This window comes from Eulemur rufifrons, unplaced genomic scaffold (assembly GCF_041146395.1).
Source record: "Eulemur rufifrons isolate Redbay unplaced genomic scaffold, OSU_ERuf_1 scaffold_324, whole genome shotgun sequence".
Classification (NCBI taxonomy): Eukaryota; Metazoa; Chordata; class Mammalia; order Primates; family Lemuridae; genus Eulemur; species Eulemur rufifrons.
The window spans coordinates 40,777-54,929 of NW_027183106.1; the positions used below are offsets into that span (position 1 = coordinate 40,777).

The window sequence follows — 14,153 nt, forward strand, 5'->3', positions numbered from 1 at the left end:
ATGGGGTCCCTGGGAGGGGACGGCGGTGTGCTCAGAGCCCCCTTCCCCTGGCTGCTGTTGTGAGTTGGGGGCTACAGTCTGGAAACTGAGCCATTGACACAGGTTTGTCCCGCTGCCCCTCGTGTGTCTACACACCCATCCATCCTTCTCTCTGCCCCCGGGGGCTTGAGAGTACGCGCCCTAGGACACACCGACATTTCAGCGCAATAGTGTGAAAAACACTTGGAGGGGAGAGACATGGCTAACTTATTATGGGCTATTTGTTACGTGTGATAATAGCTATCATACTATGGGCTATTTCTTACATGTGACAATGGCATGGTGGCTCTATCTATAAAAGTGTTAGCTTTGCATAGTGTCAGTATCACAGCCAATGAGGTTTATCCGAGGCGTGATTATTGCTACAAAAATAAACAAATAAATAAGTAAATAAATAAAATAAAGTGTCACGTGTCAGAGGTCCATACTGAAGTCATTATGGGTTAAGTAATACAGTGCTTGGGATTTTTCTCAGCAATGCTATAGCCAATTCATGGCAGGGTTATAGATGAAGCAGAACCGGTTTAGTGTTTACAACTATTGAAGCTGAGACATCAAAAATCGTTACTTTTTTTCTTCTACTTTTGTGTCTATTGGAAATTTCCACATAAAATGTAATCGATGCAATTTATCTGTTATTAACTATTTAAAAAGAAAACTACATGATGAGTGCGTTGCGCACCGTCTGGGGAATGGTCACGCTTGAAGGTGCTGACTCGGGGAGGGGGGGTGCGAGGAGGGGATGGGTGTGTACCTACATGATGGGTGCAACGTGCACTGTCTGGGGAATGGACACGCCTGGAGCTTTGACTTGGGGGGACAGGCGGTACATGGGCAACGTATGTAACCTGAACTTTTGTACCCCCCATAATAAGCTGAAATAAAAAAAAAAAAGAAAAGAAAAGAAAAACGTCATTTAAAAGGAAAATCAGTGAAGTTGGAGTACCAAGGAAATGTCTTAGCCTGTAAAAGGCAACTACTCATGAACCTTCCATAAATATCATGCTTAACAGTGAAATGTTGAGAACATTCTATTCTAAATAAGAAACAGTCTGTGCATTCCCACTGTTGTTATTTCTCTTTAACATTGTAACGTGGGATCTAGCCAAGGATGTATGAAAAAAATCAGAAATGTATTAAAGATTGAAAAGGATGATACAGAACTATCACAATTCAGAGATGTGACTAGTTTATTCAGAGATACAAAAGAATCTACCGAAACAACTTCTTTTTTTGTTTGTTTGTTTGTTTGTTTTTGTTGTTGTTGTTGTTCTATGTCAGCAGGCATGAACAAACAACTTCTTAGAATTTTTAAGTATGTACTAAGTTTTTCATTCCAAATCAGTACGCAAAGATTAATTGCATTTGAATGCAACAAGAACAAATTGAAAGAAAAAAAGAAATATATAGAAAGGTTATATTTACAACAGTGTAAAATATACATATCATAACAAATTCAGATATTTTAATGTCTGTAAGTGAAGAATTAACAAAACTGTGTACAAACACATACAAGAAGGCCCCAATAAATAGTTAGTTATAACCTGTTCCTGAATTAGAAGCTCATATTGTCAAGATGTAACTCTCAGAACTGCTGTAAGAACTTATACTGAGGGAGAGACATGAGCAGGATGGTGGAATAGGAGATCCCAGCCTTTCTGCCCTCTACAAAGAGCAACAATTTGGAGCTAGTCATGAATGAACCTAACTCTGGAAGAGCTCCGGAGTCCACTTAAGAAGGTTCAGCAACACCGTGGAAGATGTAAATGAGAATAACCACACGAAAAGGGGAGCAGGAAGCTTCATCTGGGCTGGATCACCCCATCGCCACGTCAGCCCTGCCCAGCACGAGAGGGAAGTCCCTGGCTCAAGAGTGCCCCTTGCAGGGTACAGGAGAGTCAGGTGGACAACCGGCATCCCCAGGCTTTGGAGCACTACTAGAATGACTGGCTTCACTTTCGCCCGCTGAAATTGCTGTGGGAACCAGCACAGCTGAGCGGTCTGCAGACAGTGGGGAGCAAGGAAGAGGGACAGGGGTTACCCGTGTCAGCCACGCAGTGTGAGCTACCTGGTGCCCAGGGACCTACTGGGCACAGGCCTCCAGCAAACTCCTCTGCTGAGCACCTAGTAGGACTCCAGGCTGCTGTGCACCCCCCACCTCGCAGTGCGCCAAGGACCACCAGTGCTCACCACTGCAGACCCTGGGGGGCTGAACACACAGGACCTAGCAGCTCTTGACCCTGAAGAAACCAACAGCCAGCTCAGCAGTGGCGGACCTCCTGCAGCTGTCACCACTAAGGGCCCCGTGATCTTTCCCCTTTGCAGTCTCCAGGTGCCTGAGCCAACATCCTTCCCTCCGTCCCGGCCTCTTCCTTCTCTTTCCCCGCCCTCCCACGCAAAAGCCCGGTCACCACCCTCCTCCTCCTCTTCCCTTCCTTTCCCCAGACTGTGCCCCAAATTCTGTTTTATTCCATTTCTCATACAGAACAAAAAATTTAAAGAACTCCCTGCCCACTAGCTTGCACCTTTACACCTGCTCACTCTCTCAGTCTCTCTCTCTCCCACCCCACTTGTATTCTGACATTCTTCCCTCAACTCAACTCAAAATATACTGCCCCCTCCATTAGGGTACATCTCTCCCAAAGACAGTGAGAGGAACTACAAATATTAAAGCATTTTTTTCTGAGACAAATAGATTATTTTCCTTTGTAAATGTCTTCTAATTAAAAGGATAATATTTATTAAACACTGGTCACAGTGCCTGAGACATAGAAAAGGTGCAATGCTTAGTGGCATTAATATTATCATTATGCCATTCTAGTTTTTTCTTATATTAGGGGAAAATAAAATCTTTCTTTGCTTCCCCACACAAGAAGAATCATGTGTATAAGTGCCCAGACACATCCGTGTGATGATCCCCACCTGCCCATAGAAGGAAAACATGTTTATAGACACAGGTAACGAGATGAAGTTCATCACAATGAGTCACAAACAAGAGATGATGATCGCTTGAGCCTAAGCAAGAAGTGGGGGAAACAATAGCTGGCATGTATCAGACACCCGCTGGTGTGGGTGTTTTCACACCTGAATCCTTACAACAGTCCCACGGAGACAGACACTGTCATCCCCACCCTCCTGTCATATTTCTCCACCACCTAGCTGGCCATCGGGAGACTGGGGTGGAGAATCTTCTGCAGAAGCTTTCTTTATTTTTTTTTTATTTCAGCATCTCATGGGGGTACAAAAGTTTAGGTTACGTATATTGCCCCCCCCACCCCCGAGTCAGAGCTTAAAGCATGTCCATCCCCTAGACGGTGCACATCGCACTCATTATGTATGTACACACCCATCCCCTCCCCCCCACATCTGCCCGACACCCGATTAATGTTATTCCTAAATGTGCTCTTAGGTGATGATCAGTGAAACCAATGTGATGGTGAGTCCATGTGGTGCTTATTTTTCCATTCTTGGGTTACTTCACTTATTAGAATGCGTTCCAGCTCTTTCCAAGAAAATACAACAGGTGCTAGATCACCATTATTTCTTATAGCTGAATAGTACTCCATGGTATACATATACCACATTTTACTAATCCACTCATGTATTGATGGGCACTTGGGTTGTTTCCATATCTTCGCAATTGCTAATTGTGCTGCTATAAACATTCAGGTACAGATGTCTTTGTTATAGAATGTCTTTTGTTTTTTTGGGTAGATACCCAATAATGGGATTGCTGGATTAAATGGTAGATCTACTTGTATCTCTTTGAGGTATCTCCATATTGCTTTCCATAGAGGTTGCACTAGTTTGCAGTCCCACCAGCCATGTAGGAGTGTTCCTGTCTCTCCGCATCCACGCCAACATTTGTTGTTATGGGACTTTTTGATAAAGGCCATTCTCACTGAAGTTAAGTGGTATCTCATTGTGGTTTTCATTTGCATCAGGTAAGAGAGCAGAATCAAGGGAGTCCAAATAAGGAAAGAAGAGATCAAACTCTCACTCTTTGCTGATGATATGATGTTATATCTAGAAAACCCCAAGGATTCAACCAAGAGACTCCTGGAATTGATCAATGAATTCAATAAAGTCTCAGGATACAAAATCAATACACACAAATCAGAGGCATTCATATATGCCAATAACAGTCAAACGGAGAATCAAATTAAGGACTCAATACCCTTCAAAATAGCAACAAAGAAAATAAAATACCTAGGAATATATTTAACTAAGGAGGTAAAGGACCTCTATAGGGAGAACTACGAAACACTGAGGAAGGAAATCGCAGAGCATGTAAATAGGTGGAAAACCATACCATGCTCGTGGATTGGAAGAATCAACATTGTTAAAATGTCTATACTGCCCAAAGTGATCTACAGATTCAATGCAATCCCTATTAAATTACCAACATCATTTTTCACAGATATAGAAAAAATAATTTTATGCTTTGTATGGAACCAGAGAAGACCCCATTTAGCAAAAGCAATTTTAAGCAACAAAAACAAAATGGGAGGTATTAATTTGCCAGAATTCAAACTATACTACAAGGCTGTGATTATTAAAACTGCTTGGTATTGGCACAAGTGCAGGGACACAGACCAGTGGAACAGAACAGAAAATCCAAATATAAAACCATCCTCATATAGCCACCTAATCTTTGACAAAAACATACTCTGGGGAAAAGATTCCTTATTTAATAAATGGTGCTGGGAAAACTGGATAGCCACATGTAGAAGACTAAAACAGGACACACAGCTTTCACCTCTCACAAAAATCAAATCACAGTGGATAACAGACTTAAACCTTAGGTCGGAAACTATTGAATAGAAATCTTTCAAAAGAAGATACAAAAATGGCTAACAAACATATGAAAAAATGTTCAACATCTCTAATCATCAGGGAAATGCAAATCAAAACCACAATGAGATATCACTTAACTCCAGTGAGAATGGCCTTTATCAAAAAGTCCCAAAACAATACATGTTGCTGTGGATGCAGAGAGACAGGAACACTCATGCACTGCTGGTGGGACTGCAAACTAGTGCAACCCCTGTGGAGAACAATATGGAGGTACCTTAAACAGATTCAAGTAGACCTACCATTCGATCCAGCAATCCCATTATTGGGCATCTACCCGGAAGAACAAAAGTCATTCTATAAAAAAGACACCTGCACCCAAATGTTTATAGCAGCACAATTCACAATTGCAAAGATGTGGAAAGAACCCAAATGCCCATCAATTCATGAATGGATTAGCAAAATGTGGTATATGTATACCATGTAATATTACTCAGCTATAAGAAATAACAGTGATATGGCATCTCTTTGGTTCTCCTGGAGAGAGTTGGAACCCATTCTATTAAGTGAAGTATCCCAAGAATGGAAAAATAAGCTCCACATGTACTCACCAGCAAACTGGTTTCCCTGATCATCACCTAAGTGCACATTTGGGAATAACACCAATTGGGTATCAGACAGAGGTGGGGGCTGGGGGGAAGGGATGGATGTATACCTACTTGATGAGTGTGATGCACACTGCCTGGGGAATGGACATGCTTGAAGTTCTGACTGGGGGGGATGGGGGTGGGGGGAGGGGATGGGTGCATACCTACATGATGAGTGCGATGCTCACTGTCTAGGGAATGGACACGCTTGAAGCTCAGACTCAGGGGGGGGGATGGGGGGGCATGGGCAATATGTATAACCTGGACTTTTGTACCCCCATAATGAGCTGAAATAAAAAAAAAAATAAAAATAAAAAAATAAAAAGCTTTTCAAGGCTAGCCAAGCCAAAGATTGGCCAGACTGCCTCCATTTCCTATATGAATTGGGTAAATTCCTGTCCTCTGAAGGTCCCAAAATAGCAAGTTTCTTTAATGTGTTGCAAAGTGACATTCCAACCTATTAGAACCTTGTAAAGATGAGGTACCAGGCAAGTCTTTCCATAGGGCTTTTTATCAGCTCTGTAAAGTCAGCCTTAATTCCTGAAAGCAATCTGGGCATATCTGAGAATATGCCATTCCAGTCAAAGCCTTGGTAAATAACCGGTGTCTCCAATGGTGTACTGTTATAAAAGAAAGCAGATTCCTATTGACCTTATGCAAATGACTAAATTACCATAAATTAAGAAGACTCACAAATAGTTTCTAAATTCTGGAGATACCAAGTAGAGAGAAAAATAAATGCTTCAAATTCTGCTCACAAAAACATACTTTAATAATTTGTTGTAAGCTATAAATAACCCAAAAGAAGAAAAAAAATTCATGACTTCTGGAAAACAAAACACAAAAAGAATAAAAATTATTTCAACCTATTATAAGTTTAGTTCCATGTAATTAATTTTTTGCTCTCTTTGAGGATGTATTAGCAATCCTCATGAACACATCAGCTTTTTAATTAAGTCTTGGAAGTTTTCCTAGTTCAAATTGTATAATGTCCAAAGTTATCAGAAACCTGTATTCCAGAGTACCCATCAGAATACTTTTTGTAAATTTTCTTGAAGAAGTGAATTTTGGACTGTAGCCAGTTAAAAAATTCTTTAACATAAAACAGTAATTGTCAATGAGAAAAAGTCTTAGAATCACCATGGTTAAAGAGACAATTGACAAAAAACTTGGTTATTCCTGTAGCATACAACAATTTAACATAGTGATAATTATTACTGATAACATATATCAAGACATATCAAAATTTTTAGGAATTTCATGCAATTTTGGAACACATACTTATATAAATATAACCTAAATAACGTTAAACTCCATTTCATTTTTGACAATGCTTTCTGTAACTTTGCATATCAAATAAGCCAGATATGTTTCTCTTGGACTTCTAGAGGCCCTAATATAATTTGAACTTTTGATTTTGGAATGTTTGTGAAATACCAAAGGTTTAAAACACTCCATATCACAAAATAGAATCACAAGTCATCATAAAACAAGTCATTCATTTAACAAAACAATAATTCAAAGATTTTAAAAAACAAAAATCTTTATTCTTTAGTAAAGAAGAGATTCAGTTTCCCAAACAATCATAAGACCTAATAAAGACAAACTGAAACGGAAAGCTAATGAAAAGGTAAACTGAATCTCTTTCCCCTTCTTTTTACAGTTTATTCAAAAGGTGAACAAAAATCTTTTACCACCTGTAATAATATTATATGAAAGTCTTTTTCAATTCAAATTGTATCTTTGTGTTAGTGTATTACTAATGTTAAAAGCTAATTTTTTTTTTTTTTTGAGACAGAGTCTTACTCTGTCACCCTGGCTAGCTAGTGCAGTGGCGTCATCGTAGCTCACTGCAACCTCCAACTCCTGACCTCAAGCAATCCTCCCACCATGGCCTCCCAGAGTGCTAGGTTTATGACAATTTTTTTTTTTTACCATATTTTTCTTTCCCAACTTTTTATATCTATTTAGTTTCATTTGTCATTTTTTTATTCCTTTAATTTAAAACAATTCTGAAAACCTCTTAACTGAGCAAAATTTAACCAAAATCACATCCTTTTGTCTTTTTATAACCTTTTTAAAGGTTGTATATAAAATTATTTTATTTATATCTAGTGGTTTTTAATTACATATATTAGTTTTTTTTTTTTTGTTTTGTTTTTTTTGAGACAGAGTCTCACTCTGTTGCCCAGGCTAGAGTGAGTGCCGTGGCGTCAGCCTAGCTCACAGCAACCTCAAACTCCTGGGCTTAAGTGATCCTACCGCCTCAGCCTCCCGAGTAGCTGGGACTACAGGCATGCGCCACCATGCCCGGCTAATTTTTTTTTGTATATATATATATTTTAGTTGTCCATATAATTTCTTTCTATTTTTAGTAGAGATGGGGTCTCGCTCTTGCTCAGGCTGGTCTCGAACTCCTGACCTCGAGCGATCCACCCGCCTCGGCCTCCGAGAGTGCTAGGATTACAGGCGTGAGCCACCGCGCCTGGCCTACATATATTAGTTATAATAACTCTTACTGACCCTTATTTTTAGGGAAAAACCTAGGAAGTTAAGGTAACTTTGAACTCTTGTTACTCTCCAATTTTTTATTAGAAATCTGAACATAGTTACATTTCTTTTTTTTTTTTTTTGGGACAGAGTCTCACTCTGTTCCCCCAGCTAGAGTGCCGTGGCGTCAGCCTACCTCACAGCAACCTCAAACTCCTGAGCTCAAGGGATCCTCCTGCCTCAGCCTCCAGAGTAGCTGGGACTACAGGCACACGACACCATTCCCGGATAATTTTTTATACATATTTTTAGTTGTCCAGCTAATTTCTTTCTATATTTAGTAGAGATGGGGACGGGGGGGGGGAGGTGGTGGTGGGGGGGCTCTCGCTCTTGCTCAGGCTGGTCTGGAACTCCTGAGCTCAAATGATCCACCTGTCTCGGCCTCCCAGAGCGCTAGGATTAAAGGCGTGAGCCACCATACCTGGCCTAGTTACATTTCTGTAAAAGATGCCAAAGTATACTAACTTAAACTTACGTGTCTGAAGTATATGAACTTAAACTTACATTTAATAGTTATTTCAGTATTTTAATTTGCCTAAAAATGATTCATTTTATGATTATCTATTACTTAATTTAACATGAGTTTAAGATTTCAAACTACTGCAGAAAGCAATTTTGAAACTGACCTACATACCCTCACTACTGTCTTCATCAGTCATGCTGGGTTCCAAGTAGGCACATGCACCCAGGGAATGGTATGAAGGGCTCATCTGGGTCCTGAATTTATATGTCACTGTTGATTTCAAGACTAAGGACAAAGCCATGGAGATAATGTCTAACCCTTCCCAGCCTAGCCATGAGGAACAACTGGGCCAGGGAGAATTTCACATGACCCCCGGCCTTACCCCAGCCATTTGTTTAGAGCCTAGAATCTAATGGCTCTAAGACTAATCAACCAAGTACCAAAAGTATCACAGAAGCAGCAGTTCTATGACCTTAAAACACCTACCAGATATTGTCTAAATTTACCTGACCGGACATAATGTCTAAATTAAAATTCAAAGATATTTTTATTTTACCAACAATTTTAAAACTATCTTTATTTACCAATGATTACCAAAATCACGTGAACTTGAAAAGCATGGTTTATGAGTACTCATATTTTTAAGTTAATTTGGTACCACGTGTAGGCAATATTTAAACATATATAGACATATACATCTACGTAGATACAACATAAAATATTCACATGTACACACAAAGACTTTATAGTTTTGGGTTTAGAATTTTAGCCATAAGACAGATAGAACTTACCAGTTTAAAAGAACAGTTAAATTCAAACTACGCTTTTGTGAATGAAAAAAATAGCTTTTATGTGTTTCACTTGGCCTGAAACCCTCGTGGAGTTTTAGAGAAAACAAGATAACAATTGACATCTCAAAGCACAGAGAGAGAATCTAAACCTTCTTTTTCTTTTTACAACTGCAAATTTTCTTTTTCCTCAAAAACAGGTTTGAATGTGTCAGTTAAAGCTGTGGTCCCCAACCTTTTTGGCACCAGGGACCGGATTCATGGAAGACAATTTTTCCACGGATAGAGGGAGTGGGGCGAAAATCAGGCGGTGATGCGAGTGATGGGGAGGGAGCAGCTGTAAATAGGGATGAAGCTTTGCTTGCCCCACCGCTCACTTCCTGCTGTGGTGGGGGGAACCCCCTTCCTAAATTTCATGGAAGGCCAGTTTTTCCACAGGGGAGGAGTGGGGGGCAGGGAAGGGAATTCTGCTGCCTGGTCCCTAACAGGCTGCTAGGTCCGCCGGGGACCGGGGTTGGGGACCGCAGAGTTAAAGAAAGATTAAAAATGGATATGAAGGCCAAGCACAGTGACGTAATCCTAGCACTTGGAGAGGCCCAGGCTGCAGGATCGCTTGAGCTTAGGAGTTCGAGACCAGCCTGAGCAAAAGGAGACCCCCATCTGTACAAAAAATAGAAAAATCAGCTAGGTGTGGTAGTGCACACCTGTAGTCCCGGCTATGTGGGAGGCCGAAGAAGGAGGATCCCTTGAGCCCAGGAGTGTGAGATTGCAATGAGCTATCGTGTGGCCACTGCACTCTAGCCAGGGTGACAGAATGAGATTTTGTCTCAAAAATAATGATAATAATAAATGAGTACCTGAAAAAGTCAAATGTTATATAAATATAAAACTGAAACAGATTCATTGCCTGACTGAGAATCAAACCCAGGATGTTAGGATGAAAGCACAGACTCTAACCACCAAGACAGAGGGCAAACCATGCTTTGAACTTCACCCAGCATCTGGCCACGCCCCCTACCCCCAACTGACCCTCCTGCCCCGTGCACACCTTCCCGTCCTTCCTCCCCAACTGCTCAGCCTGTACATGCTCCTTGAGGCCTCTCTGCTCCAGGCTCACATCAGCTCCGCCTGCCCTGGCCACATTCACGCCACTGCCCCTCCTCCCCCAGCCCACAGTGAGTGGGGAGAAGCCCCCCACTCACTGTGCTGCCCGTCTCAGGAGCGCCCACCTCCTTCGTTCCGGGGACCCCGGCCATAGAGCCAGATCTGCTGCAGGGCCCCCCCACCAAACTAGTTCCCCCCCCACACACCCTGCCTGGCACTGCCCCTGTGTCACTCCCGGGTTCCTCAGCTGCCCCCTTATCAGAGTATGGTTGGAAAAAGGGCAATGGAATGTTTTATGAGTTGTCTCTCGTAAAACACCCTTTTTGGGAATTAAAACTTTCATTCCATCCTAAGGCCAGTGATCAAAGGGGCAGAAAAATGTTCTTTGTTGTTTGTTCTTTGTTATCTTAAAATTATGTTATAATTCACAACACTGAGTAAATTCCAGATGACTGGAGGACATCGGGCCCTCTGTCCCGTTCCAGTCTTGCTTGGCCTGGTCTGGGCTCCCCTCCTGCTCTGAGGTGACCAGATCCCTCCACTGGACACTGAGTCTGGAATTCCCTGCACACACTCGTGACCCCATTCAGGAGGAAGAAGCAGGGACAGCCCATTAAGTGCGGAAGACCACAGTGTCCCTTCTGGCGAGTGGGGAAAGTTCCTTTGGATTGCAGACACCCAGTGAGCAGGGCCCAGGGAGGGAGCTGGGTCTGAGAGAGGCTATGGCTAGAAATTGTCAGATGTGGCTCCAGGAGTCCAAGGTTTCCAAAGCTCAGGCCTGACGGAGGGGCCTGGACGCTGTCCAGTCTGGGGCGCCGGGGGCGGGGTCTGTTCCTGAGCGCGGCGGGGGAGGGGGGAGGGGGAGGAGGAGGCGGAGGAGGGGGAGGGGGAAGAGGGGGAGGGGGAGGAGGAGAGGGAGGGGGAGGAGGGGAGGGGGAGGGGAGGAGGAGGGGAAGGAGGAGGAGGGGGGAGGGGAAGGGGAGGAGGAGGGGGGAGGAGGGGGGAGGGGAAGGGGAGGAGGAGGGGGGAGGAGGGGGGGAGGAGGCCTTTAACTTCTATGCCCTCCCCTGTGGACGGTGCCCCTGTGCTCTGGGTCCAGTCTTGGCTCCTCCGAGAGGCCCCGGGTGCCTCCGCCGCGGTTCTGTCGTGCAGTCTCCTGTGCTGCGACCTCTACTTGTGACAAGAGCCGCAGGGAGGACGCCGGGAGACCCGCAAGCCGAGAAATGGTGGATGTGCGGGGTCTGGGGTCCCCAGATACGGAGCGGGGGCCGTTTGGGACCGGCCGGAACCGGCTGTCGCTCCGGAGTCTGCGGACCCGAGTCGCCGCCGGGGCAGCTCGGCCCTCGGTCCCTCCGGCCCGCGGGGTGGGGCTGGGCCTGTCCTGTCCCCGGACTGTGTCATCAGGAGAAGATCCCAACTCCTGGGGTTGTGCGTGGGAGGGGCTGCGGTCTGTGGGGTCCCCGGTCCCTTCTCTCTCCTGTTAAAAACTAAATTAAGTCCTTGTGGTTTGTTAATGGAAAAAACCCAAACTCTCTAAAATAAATGGGCTTATTCTGGGCAGAATATGAGTGACAGGAACCCAAGAAGCTTTGAGTAAGGGGTCCCGAGGCAGTCGGATTACAGTTTGGTTTGATACATTTCAGGGAAACAGAAAGTGCAGATAAAATCATAAACCAGCAGTGGACGGCACAGTGGCCCCAAAAGGCGGGACAGCTAGAAGCAGGGACTTGCACGTTATAGGTGGGTTTAGGGATTCTTTAGCTGGCAATTGGTTGAGAGTGCTAAGCTTTGTGTAAAAATTTGGAGTCACTAGAAAGTTAAAATAAGGGTGGGTTTGCTGCGTGTCATGTGATCACACTCCAGCATTAAAAACAAACAAACCTGTTTAGGTTTCATGGCTTGTGGAGCCTGACTTGCATGTCTGTCCTCACATCTTGTTTATAATTTGGTATCTTATTGCCACAGAGAATTTTTGTTTTGTTAGTCTTGTGATCTGTATTTTAATATTATTTTTGGTCAGTTGTGTCTAAACTCAGGAGGGGTTATAACAAGTCGTCTCCCTTGCCATCAAGATGGAGAACTCATTTTTAAAGTTTTTCTGCGGTCCCTTTGGCCAAGAGGGGGTTCCGCTCAGTCAGTTGGGTGGCTTAGGATTTTATTCTTAGTTTACATCTTGAAGGAAAGGCTTTATAAGGTGCGTGATGAGTCAATCCAGATTAAATGATTGATTACGTTATGTAGTTGTCTTATTTGGACTTGTCAAGTATCACAGTCCGCTTTAAAGACTTTATTCAGTCAAGGGGCTGTGAATGGCCATTCGGGAAAACACAGACTCCAGGCAACAGAGAGAGACTCTGTCTCAAAAAAAAAAAAAAAAAAAAAAAAAAAGATAAATAAAAAACCAAAACATTTTTTTTAAATAAAGAAAAAAAAGACTCTTCTTTGCTGATTCCAGTTTTTGCCCATTATGAATAAGACTGCTAAAAGTGTTGGTCTGAAGACTTTGGTGGGGACATCAGATTGAAACTTATTATAGGTCAGTACCTCAGAGTGCAATTGCTGTCTCAACTGTTAAGACCATGCTTACCTTAAGAGCCTGCCAGACTGTCTTCCCAAGTCACTGTAATGTTTTCTATTCACATCAACAGTGAATGAGAGTTCCTGTTGCTTCCCATTTTTGCCAGCATCGGGTGGTGTCAGATTTTTGGATTTTAGTCACTCTACTGGGTTGGGTGGGACCTCATTGTGGTTTGAATTTGCCCTTCACTAATGACATGCAATGTTGAACATGTTGTCTTGTTGGTTTGCTATACCTATGTCTTCTTTGGGGAGGTATATTTTCAGAGCTTTTGCTCATTTTTTACACGGGTTGATCACCCTGCCATTCTATTAACAATGTATTTTGCAAAACAAAGTTTTCATTTGAATGAAGTTCAATTTATCAGTTTTCTCATTCACAAATCTTGCTTTTGCTGTTGTTTAGGAAAACTTCTTGCCAAATCCAAGGTCATCTTTTTTATTTTTTTGAGACAGAGTCTGGCTCTGTTGCCCTAGCTAGAGTGCCGTGGCATCAGCCTAGCTCACAGCAACCTCAAACTCCTGGGCTCAAGCGATCCTCCTGCCTCAGCCTCCCGGGTAGCTGGGATTACAGGCGTGCGCCACCATGCCCGGCTAATTTTTTCTATATATATTTTTAGTTGTCCAGATAATTTCTTTCTATTTTTAGTAGAGATGGGGTCTTGCTCTTGCTCAGGCTGGTCTCAAACTCCTGACCTTGAGCGATCCTCCTGCCTTGGCCTCCTAGAGTGCTAAGACAAGGTCATCTTGATATTCACCTGTGTTATCTTCTGGAAGTTTTGAATTTTGCATTTTCCGTTTTTTGAAACTTTTATGTTCTGTGTCTACTTCATATCTTTTGCATATTGTATTCCAGATATTCCAGTACTATATTTTGAAAAGGCTTTCCACAGAGCAAATTATGGCTCTATTTGAAAATTTTATACTTTGTTTATATAAATATTTTTCATAACAAGAAAGCACTGAATAACTAGTTGAAAGTACAATGTGTGAAATACTCATTGCCTAATGATTCATAATAATTCGTAATATTGAGCATCTTTTCATGTGCTTATTGACTATGTATATCTCTGAGAAATGTTATTCATATTTTTTCTCTATCCTTTAATCAATTTGCTTGCTTTTTGGGAACAATAACTTATTATGTTAATTATTGTAAAAAAAAAAAAAAACCACTGATAGGGCCAGGCG

General features: G+C 42.6%; 1 pseudogene; it reads left to right on the forward strand.

The window, feature by feature from the left end:
- The first annotated feature begins 344 nt into the window (after positions 1-344).
- LOC138380280 (U4 spliceosomal RNA) lies at positions 345-423 on the forward strand (annotated as a pseudogene).
- Positions 424-14,153: the final 13,730 nt, after the last annotated feature.